Genomic DNA, 13,997 nt, shown 5'->3' with positions numbered 1-13,997 from the left:
AGGCGAAATCAGCTTTTTAAAATTGGTTTGGAGCGAAATCAACTTTTGCTTTGAGGAGCGAAATCAGATAATGACACTGTGGAGCGAAATCAAGAAGTAATTTTGAGCGAAATTACTTTATGAGCGAAATCAGGCTTCAAGAGCGAAATCAGTGATTTCGCTTCTACTGCTTGGAGCGAAATAAGAATTTATGTAACAAACACTTGATTTCGCTTGAAATTACGAGCGAAATCACTCAAGTACACTTTCGAGCGAAATCAGGTTACGATCCATTTTATGTCAATTTTAAGCTGTTTTTAGGTCTGATATTCTCAAGGGTTTATTAATAGACAGTTTTACACAATGTGTCCAATTTTCAGTCCATTTTGTCCGTTGGAAAGTCCAGAAACTCAAAATGTGCAAGAAAAATGCTTTGACTCTGATATCCTAGCTCACAACTGGCTCTGATACCAATTGTAGGACCGTTATTGACAGTCGAGTGAGTCAGTCAGAGCTAGATACTACTGTTTATGCAGCGGAAATACACAAACAGCATGAATCAAAGTAGAAATTGAGTAGAAACAGAAGCAGATCACTTTAAACTGGTTTTCTCATTAATCTTTCACGAAAAAGTCGAGCAGCAGTTCGGCTACACAGTAAACATGCACGTACATAAGCGAAATCCTAACCCTACTATATATAGGGTTGGGATTTCGCTCCAAATGACCCTGTGACATTTGGGGCGAAATCAGCATGATGTGATTTCGCTCTAAATGACACATTGTCACTTGGGGCGAAATCTGAACATTAAAATCACAATTTTACATAACAACCCCCTATACTTTACATAATTAACATTCCTAGACCCTATACATGAACAACTAAGACTAAGACGCAGACTTTAGACATTCATGCACCAACAGGGACTAAAAAATCAATCTTTGATGCTCCCTAATCAGTACCTAATGGTTTTCAGGGACTGATTTGCCAGTCCCTAGTCAGTGCCAGATACCTAGTCCTAAATAGTGGTTTTACTAACTGAAAATCAGTCCCCATTGTATGACACCATCAGGTACTAACAGTCAGTCTCCGATGCATAAAAGTTCAGTCCTTAATTTAGCCTTGGTACCACATCATTTTAGTCCCTAAAACATATCTTCAATGACTGCAAATCAGTCTCAGTACTATGATATTTCAGTCCCTCTGTGTAACTTTAGGGACTGAAAATTAGTTATCTAAACAAGTATATATAGTCCCTATTGGTTTCATTACTTCATGATTCCGTATCAAGTTAGTCTGCAATAAATTGTTTTACAGACTGAGAATTAGTCCCAGGTACAACTCGATTTCAGTCGTTAATATGGCAAGTTTAGTGACTAAAAATTAATATCGGATACTATGTGATTTTAGTCTCTAATATGTACTTGTGGAGTCTAATAATCAGTCTAAGATAGCATTCATGTTCAGTCTCTAATATATTTATTTAGGGGTCTGAAAATCAGTCTTCTAAATCAGTCTCTAATATGTTTTGCAATGACTATTTTTTTAGTTTATATATTAAAATACAGTTACTAAATTATAGTAATATAATTCATAAATTTGCCTTTTGCTTCCCAAAATCCTAATACATTCAAGCACTAATGTCATAACAATAACCAAGCAAAATAACACCAAATAATCGGTTCTAAAGTTTGAAAGAGTACTAGATAAAAAAAGATAATAAACATCATAACTAACTACCTAAATTGTATTATCACTAACAGCTTCATCACTCGCATCTATGGGTATTGTGCTTTCAAAGTCTGGAAACTTTGTGCCAATGAACTCAAACATTCTTTCATATTTCTCCTTATCTGGTTTCTGTTTCGCCTCGAGTGCAATAACCTTATTTCTTAGACTTTCGTTCTCACTTGAGTCTCGTTGAGATGATTCAGCTACCGATTTCATCCAACTATCTTTTTTTCCTCAACACAGGCCCAACACCAACCTCCCATGCTGATTGTATTGTTTTCTTCCTACCACAAACACTTTTTACGGCTTCTTTCTCAAGTTGATGCTCCATAGTAGTGGTAATTGTTATTCCTTTAGAATTTAATTCATCCAAGGCTGCCTGCTTATGTTTAATGATGTTTTCCTATCATAATAAAAGGTAAGAGAATAGTATTTAAAACTAGTAGCAACGCCGAATACATATTTGACAAAAAAAATCACAATCAAAGGTTTTTAACTAGAAGATGCTTACATATTTAATACGTGAATTTTCATTTAGCCATCCTTGTTTCGTGGCATTAAAATGCAGCTTGTGATAAAGTTCTAATGGGCTAGGCGGCATCTAAGTCTCGGGATTTATCTAACATTATAAAAATTATAATAATGAAGATTAGATTTATTCTGAAAAGAGTAAAATCAATCTTTTTATAACATATATAAGCCTAAGAAAAACTCATGAAATTCTACTACTACATTAACATCAATAATATATTGCACTATGAGTCGAAAGTCTAAATCTTATCATTTGAAATGTATGACTGACTATCGACCGAGAGCCCCCTCTGCTTATATTAACTTGTTTTGCTCTATTAGCTTCCATCTTATCACTATATTTCTATAAATAATAAAAAACATCATACATGTTAGACCCGAAAAGTAAGAAAATAATTCACGTATATGTATTGGATTTGTAAAAAAAAATAGCATACCTTAGTTTTTTCTAACTCCCAATAGTCGCACAAATGATTCCATTCTTGAATCAGGCATGTAGTCGAGCATTCACATACTCCATAAAAATGGTATTTGTTTGCAATAACTCGAATTTTCACTACATCGAATTGAATACATTGTTAATGATAGAAACGAAAATGTAACATCATAATAGCTTCTAAATATTTAAAAGTAAAACTAATACAACTTACTTCTAATTTCTCATACATCAAGGTTTTCGCATCTTCCGGTACTGATTCCCATGTGTGATAGTTCATCGGACAAAAATTGCGCATAATGATTCCACACTCGGTCGCAAAGTCTGTTGCTGAGGTCCCAACAAAGGATATTGTATGCTCATCCATTCTCAAAGGGATTTTAGAACCCTCAGGCAAATCCTTTAGAGGCCTATTGACGCTAAGATTTAAATTCGGACCGTGCCTCTTTGGTGGATCAACAGATTGTTGTTCTGTATCAGCTGGTTGTTCTGCATGTAAAATATGATTTAAATGGTAACTAGTTCATGTATGATAAAAATACAATTCTAACACTTTCAACATTAGTATCATGACACTTGAGCTGAAAACAATACTTAATTAATGCATAATCTACTGTTATGAAGAACAATTTAGCAATCCATCCACAAAACAATCAAGTAGCATAACGCCAATAATAGTTATGTACACAATTGGATTCGGTAATGAAGTATAGAGCATGAATTCAACAAAACAAAATGGGTTTTGTATTGACGTGGAGAGTATGAATGCAAACCTGTTTGAAAAATAACCCAAACCCAACTTAACGAATAAACATTAAGGTCGGTATTCGATTTTAAAGTAATGTTTTTTAAACTCAATTAACCTGAAACCCAAAAATCTAACCCAAAAAAACTAACCTGAATAACAACCTAACTTCTTAATAATTAAAAAAAATTAATCGAACCAGTAGCATGAATCAAACAAACCAAACCAGTTCCATATTAAGTTTTATGAACAAAAATGCCCTTATAACTTTGACTTCCTAAAGTCAACTCTGAGTCATATTAGTTTTAACAACGAAAAAAATTATCTTGATATTTTAAAGTCAATTGTGAAAGTAAAAAACTTTATACTGATAATTTTTTTTTTTTGAACGGCAAATTTGGATCACTGACGGACCACTGGAGTATCATCGTGCCACCAGCGGAGCCACCCGATCATATCCATCTCCACTAGGCATAATGCCTATACACCAATTCAGGAGGAAACCCAATAAATATGAGAAAACCCCCCTTGTGAGAATCGAACCCAGGACCTATTGGTCCAAAGTCTTATCTCACCCCCAAAATACCACTAGGCTATAAAGCCATGGGTCTTTATACTGATAATATGTTTGCAATTTACATAAGAAACGTAACATATACAAAGTTTCATTTCCATGATTAATAATAATTGATAAATAATGCATATAACACCAAAGTTTACAACATGATTTCTAGATCCCGTCATTGACAAATAATTTTGGTTTAAAGTGTAACATCTAGTTTTAAGGAGCTGAAAGTACCAGTAGTGGTGTTGGTCGAATTAAGCTTGCGTCTACGATTCGAGCGCGATATTCTAGTAGATGCACTTCCCTCGGCAGTTGATTGAGTTGTAAGTACTCGAGAATCATCTTCAGACCTTGTTCTTGTAAGGACCATCATGACTAACACAAACATCCACATTGTACTACAAGAAAATTGATAGTCAATTAACAAAAGATTTATATATTAGACAATCAGTATTGTTTTGAACTGGAACACAAAAATAATACAAATCATGTGTGGTTTCCATTCTCTCTAATTTATTACAAGAATAAAGCTGAACCAAATCATTTAAGTAGACACTAAATACCGGTACCGAACCGGTATATTCGGTACCGCTACCAATTTTCCCCGTTTTTTGATACCGGCACTGGTTCGGTACCGAACGTGTGCTATGCTCATCCCTAGTGCAATTCATTTAAATCATTGATAGGAAGAACAACACATCAATTTCAACTTTCATAATGCTTTTGTATATTGTGCTATAATTCTCAGATCTAAAATTTGGCAAAACATCATGAACATATAGTATTCAAATAAAGAAACTTTTTTATGATCAAAATGTATATTGTAAATACAAATATTAACCATTACTAGAATTTCAAAGTTACATCAACAACTCAAAAGGCACAGAGATTGAAATTCCATATCATCAAGCATTCATATGAAATTAAGTGAAAGCCTTTTATGTATTTGTTTCTTTAAGTATAAGTGTATAACCTAAGATTATCAAGCATAAACGAAAAGATTATAATACCAATTTGATATGAACTCAACAAAGTGGTTCACTGTTACCTGGTTTGGCGAATCTGAGTAATACAGTGGTATAATATAGAAGGTGATTTGTGGGTGATGCTTCACAATCGCAGCAGTTAAGAACTCGCCCGCAACAAAATCGTCGATATTCATTATGAAATTTCAATTGGGGGTTTAATGGAATGAAATCCCGATTCTTCCGCGAGTTCGTGATTCGTGAGCCCTAATATTTTGCTAATTCCCGCCCTCTACTTTTGAGAATTCCTGCTGTTGAATAAAAGCCCCAAAAACTTAAGGGTTTCTTTATGAATAAGATTTCATGATTCCTTAGCTGATTGAATATATACCAAAAAACTTGAGTTTTCTTTTTCTGATGACTCATGACTCGGTGATATGATTTCATCAGTTGTACATTAAATAAAAAATGTTAATATATGATTTCAGTATTAAATTAAAATATCAATATGTAATTTCAATTTAAAGATTTTAAAATTATAACTATTTCTATTATTGTTAACAAATTTAAATTTGAGTTAAATGCCATTTTAGTCTCTGTGATTTGAGCCATTTTGTCAGTTTATTTCAAAGGTTTCATTTTTTGCATGTGGGTCCATAAAGGTTTCACCGTTTCCATTGTAGTCCACTGGATCAAATTTATCTATTATTTCTATTAACGAGAATGGCAATTCGGTCCTTTTATATGGCCGAATTGCCCTTCTAATTAACAGAATTACATATAAAATAACCGAATTGCCCTTTTCGTTAACATAAAAAATGGATGAAGTTGACTCAATGAACTAAAATGGCAACGGTGAAACCTTTTTAGACCCACAGGCGAAAAATGAAACATTTGGACTAAACAGGCAAAATGGCCCAAACCACAAGGACTAAAATGGCATTTAACTCTTTAAATTTAAATGCGAGTGTTGATAAATATTTGTTTTTTTATTAACATATAATATATTATATAAAATATGGTTATTATTCGTAGGAATTTAGGAAATGAGTTGGATATCTTTGTTATATATGAGGGTTGATTAGGATGTTAATGAACTTATATTGTATTTCGTTAAAATTTGAAGTTTATTTGGTAATCGAGTCATGCTGGAGCGTGCCCTAGCTTGGCTGCGCTCGTGAACAACCCTATAGGGTAATTAACGAGCCGAGCCCCTTTATATATATATATATATATATATATATATATATATATATGTATGTATGTATGTATGTATGTATGTATGTATGTATAGCTGTGTGTGTGGGAGTGAGGGGCGTCGAGACTGTCGCTGGGGAGACGGAGAAGCTGGGCCTGGCGCGGCGCCGGAGTAGGGGGGTGGGATAGACGGGGCGGCGAGCACAAGCCGGGCATGGGGACGGCCCCCATACCCACTAGTCTAAATGGTTCCATATGACCTTCAACAACCTCAACTGCCTGTTAGTGACCATAGCGTAGGCCCCACCCTGATATCTAATAGGAAATAGCCACGTTTTTAAAGAGTCTAGATAGACACTATCTAGACTCTTTAAACACGTGGCTCTATCTAGACTATTTAAACACGTTGCTATTTATTATTGGATATAAGGGTGGGGCCGACATGATTTAAAAATCTATTTTGTAGACGCTTTAGACATGTGTTAAGGTCTGAAGTGAATAAATTTTTGTGTGTTCCCTTACCTTAGCCACTTTAGATGTTTATTTTTGTAAAATGAGTTTGGTCAATGTTCATTTTCGTCAAGTTTAGCTCACGATCCAATACGCCTAACCAGCCTTGTTCTCACCATTAACAATACAAAATAGTGGTCGTAGTTCGACGCGTTAAGGTGGCTTGGTTATGTTAATTGAAACATAGATAAAGTTAAAAAAACACGTTGTGTGGCGAGGATGTTGAATTGTAAGTATATTTTGCGGCGACTCAGTTTTGCATATTGAAACATTGATAAGACACAAACTTAGATAAAATAAAATGCACGGTGGTAGTATATTCAGAACTCACAAAAAGTTATGTCGTAATAAAACGTTAAAAAAATAAAAAATGATAAGTATTCATTTCAAAATTTGTTTATTAAATAAAAAAAGATCTAAAGTAACAAAATATAGAGAGAACAAAACGAATAAAGAGAACAAAATATAAAAAAAGAAAAAAAAAACATTCTTAGTTGGTGATGAATTGGGAAGAGGGATTCAAACATTGGGACAACAATATTAAAAGCTCTAGAACAAACAAGGATCACCAATAGACCACTCTATTTGTTTGAAATTAATGCGGCTTAATTTTTATATATAAAATATGACAGACGAATGTTGGATGTTGGTAAAGAGGCCCAATCCAATTTGTTTTAATCGATGATAAACTCCAATACCTATTAATTACGGCGATTAATTTATCGATCATCAAAACTGAATATTTTCTATATCAAAAGGCATTCAAGACTGAATATTTTCAGTCACAAGACTGAAGAATAGTTTCAAATACATTTGTACCATATTTCATTATATAGGAAATATATTTTAGACTGAAATTCGGTAGCCAATTAGTATCCCTCCAAAATTATATATGGCACACACATATTTGCGACTGAAATTTAGTCTCAAATAAGGCACCTATATATCAGCGACTAAATATTAGTCGCTAAAATGTGTTGTCTAAACATTAGCCCCCAACGTTATCAGCAACTAAAAATCAGTCCTAGATACGATATATGTGAGACTGAAACATCAGTCTCTGATAATTTAGTCCCTACTGGTCACTTTTTTTGTAGTGGATTTCGCTCCAATCAACAAACATCAGATTTCGCTCCTAAAGTAATCTGTGATTTCGCCCCAAGCTGCAATTTGCTATTTCGCTCGAACTGGTTATTTGAGTTAATTCCGCTTGAAATCACGTGTTATTGAAAAAACGTGATACGTAATCATGAGTGAAGAATTTTACAACGCGTTCGCTTCATCCCCGACTACTCCAGCTTCTATTGCTCAGAACATGAACTTGGAAAACGAGACCGAAACGTTACAAAAGCCTCCGAAACTGAAGAGTATCGAAGAATACTACGGATAGAAAGACAGATTCGAAAACTGGGTTCAGGCAAATCATCTTAGGTCATGGGAGTGTATTCTGAAGAAATATGTTTTGCCACGTACTGAGTTACAAGTTGTGAAAACAATTTCTGAGTTTAGTAATGAAGAACGAGATATGTATAAAGCCGAGAAAATGATGATCAGTCTATTACAGCAGGCAATCAAAGAAGACATCTTCATATTACTTCAGCATGACAAGACGTCAAAATCGATTTGGGATGCTCTTCGTGTGAAATTTGAGGGTAGTGAGAACATGATTAAGAGCAAGAAAGCGTTGCTCAAGAAAGAGTTTGATCTGTTTAGCAGTCTACCAGGTGAAGACACAAAGAAGTTAATTGAACGTTACTGCCACTTGGTGCGATCTATGTCAATGCTGAGTATTAAGAAAGATCGGGAAGAGTGGGTAGACAAGTTGGCGGATGCGTTACCGCAAAAAGAGTGGGGAACTTATTTGATGATTCTGAAGAATACGGGTGTTTATGATGGATTGACTATTTCTCAGTTTATTGAGAAGATTGAAAGTCAGGATTTGGAACAGCAAAAGATCGCGAGGATGAACAGTCCAAGTGGTCAACAGGATGTAAAAATGTATTACAAAGGTAGTGTTCCGGTTCCAGAAGCTGAGAGAAGTCCGAAAATCCAGACTGTGTTTAGTGTTGGAGATTCTACAGAAAAGGTTGACCAGAGTTCAACTAAAAGCAGCAGTGGATTCTCTTCGTTTCCGAGTGTTTATCCAAAAGAGTCAACTACAAGTTTTCACTCTCAAAGCACAAAGACAGGAAATGGTTATGTGATCCAGTGTAACATCGCATTGAATCTTCTAGAGGGTCAAAGTTTTTCGGAAGAAGTCGTCAAAGACCACATGGCTTTTCTTGGTTCTGTGTTACTCTCCTATGAAGGATTGGTTGCTGGTCGGATCGGGAATCCTATGCTCACAAAGGAGGATTATGATCAGATAGACGCCAAAGAGATGGAATTAATGGATATCAAATGGTGTCTAGCTAGCGTTCTTAGGCGTGCTGAAAAGTTCAAGACGATTACCGGAAGAAATGACTTTCTTGATGCACATGTTTCAACTTTAGGTTTTGATAAATCTAAAGTTACTTGTTTTCGTTGCAGGGAGAAAGGTCATTTCAAGAGGGAGTGCAAGAACAGGGAAGCTAGTGGAGCTCAGAATCCGTTTGGAAAAGATGATTACTACAGGAAAGCTATTTATCAGCAAGTGGGTCAGCAACAACTACAAGAACCGCAGGTTGCTCATGGTAGAAAAATCGAGGATTCAAAGAGAGCGTGTTTGGTGGATTTTAACTGGAACAATTACATATCACCAGAAAGCAAAGTCTGTTTAGTCAATCAGGATGATGAAAGATTACCTGAAGGCTTCAGCTGGGATATGTTTGTTGATGAAAAAGGAGAATTCAAAGCGTTCATTGTTAAGATTATTAAAGAACCAGATATGTTTGCTACATGGATGAAGTCCATTGGTGAGACTGTGAAGAATGTGGAAAAAGAGTCTGTTGCATCTGATGAAAGCTCAGAAACTGTTGATGAAAGTTCACATAGTTCAGATAAGAGTGTACAAAGTGATGCTAGTTCAGAAAAAGAAATTGTTTTCGATCAAACACCATCTGATTCTCGTTCATCGGATGAAAATTCTGAGAAATCAATTGAGTTGATCAGTCACCAGTTGATGATAGTAGTGACGATGAGGAAGAAAAACATATTAACATTGCAAAATCTCATCTGTCTCCTGAAAGTTTTCATTTCTATTCTGCAGATCGTCTGGAAAAACTAAAGGAGAAAAGAGTTGCAAAAGTACAACAGGAAATGAAGACTGAAAGTGTTGCTGAAGAGATTGTTGAGAGTGATCATGTTGATAAAGCAGAAAAGATGACCGAAGCTGAGAAAGTGATCGAAGTAGAGAAAATTGTCGAAGTCGAAAAGATTGTTGAAGTTATCAAGCCTTGCATGAAGTGTTTAGAACCGTGCAAAGAATGTGCAACTAAAGATGAGATGATAGCTGAATATGAGAAGAAAAAGGAGCAGTTGCTGTTCAATCTCAACTATGTGAAGGAATCTTATGATGTTTTGAACCGAACAGTAACTGGACTTCAAAAGACTAATTCTGAAAGAGAGGATGCTTTGACAATGATGAATGCTGTAATGATGTCAAAGCAGAAAGCTATCAACTTCTACATCGAAGAAAGTGCAAAATGGAAGTAAGAGTTGGAAACTGAGAAGATCGAGAATGAGAGAATCAGACGTTTATTGCAGAGTTACTCTAGTTCTGATTATCTGATTGATCAAATTTATCCGACTGTTGCAGGTATGGAAGCTTTTAAAGATGATAAGCAGAAGAAAAAGGATACTGGTAAGAAACCGACTGTTAGCTATAACAAGTGTCCGCCTCCGATCTAGGAAGGGTATTCTCCTAGAAAACCAAACGAGGAGCAACTTGAAAAAGCAGTCAATATAAAGTTAAAAACCGACACAACTGATGAATTACCAGAAAACATTGATGTCACGTTTACCTCGTCCGACACTGATCATGAGTCTGAATTAATCAAAAAGGTGGTCGATCAGGTGTTAGATACTGATGAGGAATTTGAGTCAAAGTCTGAATCTGGAGGGTCAAGTTCGTCAGTCAATGGTCCAAAGTCGTCGGTTAAACGGTCTTATAGTAAAGAGTTTTTGTTATCAAAAGCAAACTTGAATGATGAAACATTTGAAGTAGCATACACTTTAAATGATTCTGACAAGTTATACTCTGACAAAGAGTTTCCAATAAGAAGTGTTCGTTTTGATATGATCAAAAAGGTTTTCAAAATGACAGAAATTAATATTTCTGTAATAAAAGATTTAAATCTTACTGGAAAACCTAAAAAATACACTTCAAGAGTTCAACAACGATTAAACAAGAAAAAGGGTTACAATTCTGGTTCTGGTTTTCAAAAGAAACCAAACCATAATCGTAGATACAAAAAGAAAGGTTTAGGTTTTATTCCACCAGAAAATTATAAAAATGAGAAAAATTCTAAAACAAAAACAGAATTTGTTTCAGGTGGAAGTGCTGAGATGAACAGAAGAAACCGTTCTGGAGGCAATCAAACCAGGAGTTTCTTGCTGAAAAGAAGAGGAATGGAACTGGAGTGTTTCATCCAAGAGAGACTCGAACCTGTTACAAATGCAATGAAGTTGGTCACATTGCATGGAACTGTCCAAAAAATGCCAAGACAAAACAGGGAGTTTCTGACAAATTGAAAGAAAAAGTTGTTGATGTTGAACCACCAACCGAAAATTTTAAAATTTTTGAAAACTCAACTTATGAGGATGGTGAGTGTTCTAAAAAGAATGTTTATAAAAAGAAGGCAAAAGACAACCAAGTGTGGGTTGTTAAAAAGTTTGAAGAGAAAGTTGGCAATGAATTTGGTTCCACAAAGTCAGAAGAGCCAGAAGTTGAGGTAAAGGATTCAGTGAATGATGACGAATTTCCATCACTGAAATTTGAAGAAGTTAAACAGAAAGTTGGTAAGGTTGAGATCTCGGATCAGTTCTACTCCGAAAAAAATGAGTTTGATGTCGAGAAAACATTCAATGGGAATGTTAAGAAAATTTTTGGGAAAATGCTTAATGGGAAAGCAAAAGGGGCTAAAGATTGTTATGCAACTAAAAAGGCAACTTATAACCCTACTGAGCAAGAATTGAAAACCCTCAAGTCTGAAAAGACTTGGGTGGAAATTCTTTTCCCTTGAAGTCTTAAAAGATTACGCCGGAGATCCCAAGTTTGTAATCGTGGATCAGGAATCGGCATCATCCTAGTTTTTGAATTAATTGGTTGAAAGAGTTTGAATGAGTTTAATTTTTTTACAGGTCAAAGGGCTACGCCGGAGCTTCCAGGTTAGTAAGTGAGAAGCAGGAATCGGCATCTTTAATTGGTAGAATGACGTGTGTAGATGTTTGTTTCCTACACATGGTACAGGTGTTTGTGTTTTTGTTTTTACAATTGGTACAAAAGATTTGTCAAGGTCATTAAGTTGAACTTGATGAAATCTTCTTATAAATGATTGATGAACAATATGATGAACCGTACCCCTAATTTTCAAAGCAACTCTACAATTGGTAAAAACAAACTTATTTTCCGGAAAAATCATTTTGATTAAAACAAACTTAAGTGTTTTGAAATCATAATGAGAAAGTAGTTTGTTGAGAGGGGGAATTCTGATTGTTTATGCCTATTGAATGGCGATTTGATGCGATTCGATATTGGTTGTCACTTTATGTGTACAGTTTGTGTTGAATTTTTTTAATCGGGTCAAGAGTATAGTCGTGTTTTCGATTTTTCTTTAATGTGTTTGCATTTTAGGGGGAGTAGAAAATTTCAGAAAATCCAAAAACATTAGAAAATTTGAAAAATCCAAAAACATGACAAAATGTGAAAAGAGTTTTGTTAAGAAAAGAGGTAATGATAGTACATCAGTGGGCTGTCACAACATGCTAAAGAATTGGAATGTAAAAATGTGATAAACAATCTCACTGCGGATGTGTCAGTAGTTTTTACACATTTAGTAGATTGTGACGAGATATAAACATAAATATTTCAAACTTGCTTATTTTGTGGGTAACAACTTCTTGGATATATAGGTAACCCCTGAAATCTTGTTTGAAAGTGTCACGACCCTCGGCCCTGGTTTGACCCGGTCCAGAGCTGCGAGGCAGGAAATCCCGTGGTATTTAATTTAGGCGACAGCGGAAGTCTTTTAATACAGGATCTTTTAATACTCAAATGCCCGTTTACTTTATTATATAAAGTTTAGGGATAAAACCCTGTAATTTACAATAAGGTGATTTCCCGGGGAAACCTTTATTTCTCAAAACATGTTTCTTTATTTATTCACATTGAGCCACTTTTCTAAGCTTGTAGTGCTTCACGGCACTTTTCTTGGATCACAACAGATCACCTGAAACATGTTTGAAAAAGGTTTTGTCAGCGGGGAAATACTGAGTGAATCATTCATTTTATACAAAATGACACGTTGTTATAATTTACAGTATTAAGAGCGATTACAGTGTTTCCATATCAACCAACTACCCACAGTATTTGTCACTCGACCGGATCTGTGACTGTGGTCATATCACTTGTTGGGTCCGTTCACCCACAAGTGACGTAAAGCACTATTTAGGTCCGACTACCTAATAGTGTATATCATGATTTAGGCTCGCTCACCTAAAATGATACAAACAGTAGTAATGTGCACAATACCCCACATACTGGCTGTAAATTTGGAGATTACAAAGACTTAATCCCTGTAATTATAACTTTGGAAAATAATTTGGAGGATTGTAAAACAGTTGATAAAAAGAGAATGACTCACATTGCAGATTTAAAGAGCAGAGTATAAGCCTACTGATTAGCCTTGATTAACCTAATTTAAATAACAATGCACACACAAACGGGTTAGTAACTAATACAGCAGTTACGACAATTCACGAGAATAAACCCTCATAACGATTTACAAGTGCAATACTTAACAATTCAACGGATTCACAACGAATGACAGAGTATAGTCCGAGTTTGAACAGCACTCAAACATTCAAGTCGAAATCACGATGAATAACAAAGTATAAACTCAATTTGAGCAGCACTCAAACAATCGTTGGATAGTTACAATCGATCGGACGTTGAATCGTAATAGCGATCGAGTTATTACCCTGATTGCGGCAGCGTTTCGAGATTAGTGTGTGTTGTGAACTGTTTCTGCTATAACTTAACGTAGGTTTGGAATTTGATCGTCGAACAAATGTTAGAATTCAAGTCCCAACCCCCTCTATATATACTGGAAATTGGAACCGCCCGCGTGTCGCGAAGGGTTTCATGGTCCCTGTCGCGTGTCGCGGGGCACACCCCCCTAGCCTAGGGTAGGCTTGTCA

At 35.4% G+C, this 13,997-nt stretch overlaps 1 long non-coding RNA gene across 3 annotated transcripts; it reads right to left on the bottom strand.

Moving 5' to 3' along the window:
- Positions 1-1,604: 1,604 nt before the first annotated feature.
- Positions 1,605-5,377, bottom strand: LOC110940973. Of its 3 annotated transcripts, none has more exons than XR_004892821.1 (6): positions 5,036-5,377; positions 4,222-4,385; positions 2,892-3,166; positions 2,679-2,797; positions 2,222-2,584; positions 1,605-2,113 (listed from the first exon to the last, which is right to left on the bottom strand). It is a non-coding gene; the product is annotated as an uncharacterized LOC110940973 (long non-coding RNA). The 3 variants fall into 3 exon arrangements; XR_002593721.2 differs by having other exon boundaries at positions 2,222-2,329; XR_004892822.1 differs by lacking the exon at positions 2,222-2,584.
- Positions 5,378-13,997: the final 8,620 nt, after the last annotated feature.

This window comes from Helianthus annuus, chromosome 5, assembly GCF_002127325.2.
Source record: "Helianthus annuus cultivar XRQ/B chromosome 5, HanXRQr2.0-SUNRISE, whole genome shotgun sequence".
NCBI lineage: Eukaryota > Viridiplantae > Streptophyta > Magnoliopsida > Asterales > Asteraceae > Helianthus > Helianthus annuus.
The sequence above is the reverse complement of the archived record's forward strand: the minus strand, read 5'-3'. Positions and strand labels throughout refer to the sequence as shown.